Raw genomic sequence first — 2,577 nt, 5'->3', positions numbered from 1 at the left:
ATATATTATCTGTATTCTTCTTCTGACGTTTTTATCAACCCTTTTCTCTTCTCTTCTTATCTCTCATCCCCTTATTCTTTCTTTCTCACCCCTCCTTTCTTTTTCTCCCTCACCTTTTCTGTCTCCCACCCGCCTTTCTTTCTTTCTTTCTTTCTTTCTTTCTTTCCCTCACTCGCTCCATCTCTTCTTAACTCGCCTATCAATTATCCACCTCTATATTTCCTAATTTTCTCTCTCTCTCTCTCTTTCCAACTGTATACACACATGCACCCACACAGATATACAGTGACACGCTCACACGGACACACACACACACACACAGCCGCTCACACACACACATACACAAAACCCTCCCTCTTTTTCCAGTCACCACGCCTCTCATCTACTCCAATTTACTCCTCTTCTCTTTCCCCCCTCCCCCTCTTTCATTTTTAACTCTTCCTCTTCCGTCGTTTTCCTGTCACGGTTGACCCAAACTTTTCATATCGAACTTAAGATACACACTCAAGATACATCTCTACATACACGCACTCACTCACACAAACAAAGGCGAAATTACATCTGGGGTAAGTTGCGTTTCTAACTATATTATGTCATCTCATTTATTGATCGTTGCCCAACCGCCTCAACAACGTTTAAAGACGGAATAAATAGGAGCTTCGACGGTTTAAGGCCTCAAGGTTCATAAGTTAATTTCCCCAAGTGACCTAAAATACTTTCAAGTTCTATTTTCATAACTTAATGTCACCACCACTATCAGAAACTAGTTCAACGACGAGGAAGCAGTTTAGTCTCTCCTAAATTACACCTACTGTTTATATATATATATATTTAAAGGCCATATTTAATAATCATCAATGTAGTCCGATGAGTCACAAATAAAATATCTGCTCGTTATGAGCTCAGCAACAATCTGTGGCCGTACACGCAGTTGTTACTTAATGAAACCTATGAAATCGATCTGTTTGAAAGAGCGAGTTATGAAATGACCACCACCAACAGTCTGTATCATCTCGATGTATAATAATGAAATTCTTGATCGCGCCGTTGTGTAGGGTCCCCTTTATCGTTTACCCCCTCTATCTTGCTTTTTCTTTTGTTCTTTAGCTTTCAGATCAACTACATTCAAAAATTTTAACCATGATCATCCCTCTATACGTTTTTTTTTTTTAAAACACTGCACTGTATCACCTAGTTAAATTATTCAACGTTTGGTTTGAGGAAGATTCGTCGATCGAAGAGCATTTGTTTTTCAAGTCTGAGAGGCTTTGGAGGAAAATCTGGTTCTCTATTTTATCGATAGGGAAGGATGAAAGGTAATGTTCGCATTTGGCGGGGTTTTGAACTCAAAAACGTAAACAACTGTGGCTGTTGGTGGGGTAGAAGGGTTTCCGAAAATTCACACGAGTCAGTGCTGTGACGTAACTTTTCAGAGAAATGAGTGTTTTGTTTTTAAATAAAATTTTCAACAAACATCTCTCAACGTGCGTAGATTTCGATTATATCGGAATTTAATTTGAAAAATATAAAATAAAAAAAAGAAAAAGAAAAAAATAGACTCGCACATACATATCTAAAAAAATTGGAAATTTCGAAAACAATTGTGATGTGTGTTAGTGTCCATTTTTCTGGATGTTATGAGGAATCCAACTTCGCATGGTTCACAGTTGTACAGGTGTGTGTGTGTATTTGAAAAAGTTAGCTATGATCGGTCTTTGGGGTTACCTGTCACGTTCATAAAGCGCTTAGCTTCAGGTCCTCAATGGGGGTAAAACTAAGCACTTTATGGACGTGAATCCCAAGATAACCCCACAAACTTGCCATAACTATCTTAATTACTCCACTTCTCTGTACCTTAGAGTGTGTTTCTCTTTCGGATTTATGATTTACTGGCCATATATACATATATATACATTCCATCACCACTTGGCAACCGGTGCTGCTTTGTTTATGTCCCCATAAATTAGCTGATCGGGATTTTGTTAAATTTCTTTCAACCACTTGAATTTCCAAAACATATTTCTGGTGTAGAGTTGATGGATCTCATCGAAGACAGCGAGCCGGATGATTGGAACTGAAGCTGTAAGACCAATTATAGTACTCAGGTGCGTGTATACACATAGTAGTTGTGTATGTATACCTAAACTAGTAGAATGGGTGTGTATATATAGCAATGTTAGTAAAAGTGTTAGCGGATAAAAAAGTCTTGCGGGTAGGGAGAAGACGTCTCTTCAATTTCTATTAAATTATGGATATGTTGGGTAAAGATGGGAAATAATATCAAATGTATGTTTGCCCCTCTCTCGCTCTCTCTCTCGGCATAACTACAGATGTGTACCCCACTGACTTTGTTGACTCATAACTTCCAGAAAAATGGTTATTTTTTAACGAAAATTTCAACACACACCGCTTATATGTTGTAGATTCAGACTATATAGGGATTTATGGGGAAGAATTTTGCAGGAGTGGGAGAGGAGTTTCGGGAAGTCACACGACCCGACTTTTCCCCACCTCATAACTTTCAGGAAAATGGGTATCATTTAACGAAATTTTACACAACTACCTTGTTGGAATTTT

The 2,577-nt window shown here is 38.2% G+C and overlaps 1 protein-coding gene across 1 annotated transcript in view; it reads left to right on the top strand.

The window, feature by feature from the left end:
- The first annotated feature begins 410 nt into the window (after positions 1-410).
- The window catches only part of LOC106877143 (uncharacterized), an 18,512-nt gene continuing 16,345 nt past the window's right edge, over positions 411-2,577 (top strand). The window contains exon 1 of the mRNA XM_052978169.1: positions 411-566. The gene's annotated coding sequence lies outside the window, so the exon portion shown is untranslated. The remainder of the gene's footprint in view (positions 567-2,577) is intronic.

The sequence above is a fragment of the Octopus bimaculoides genome, chromosome 30 (assembly GCF_001194135.2).
Source record: "Octopus bimaculoides isolate UCB-OBI-ISO-001 chromosome 30, ASM119413v2, whole genome shotgun sequence".
In the NCBI taxonomy this organism is placed as follows: Eukaryota; Metazoa; Mollusca; class Cephalopoda; order Octopoda; family Octopodidae; genus Octopus; species Octopus bimaculoides.
This window is presented reverse-complemented; position numbering and strand designations above follow the sequence as displayed.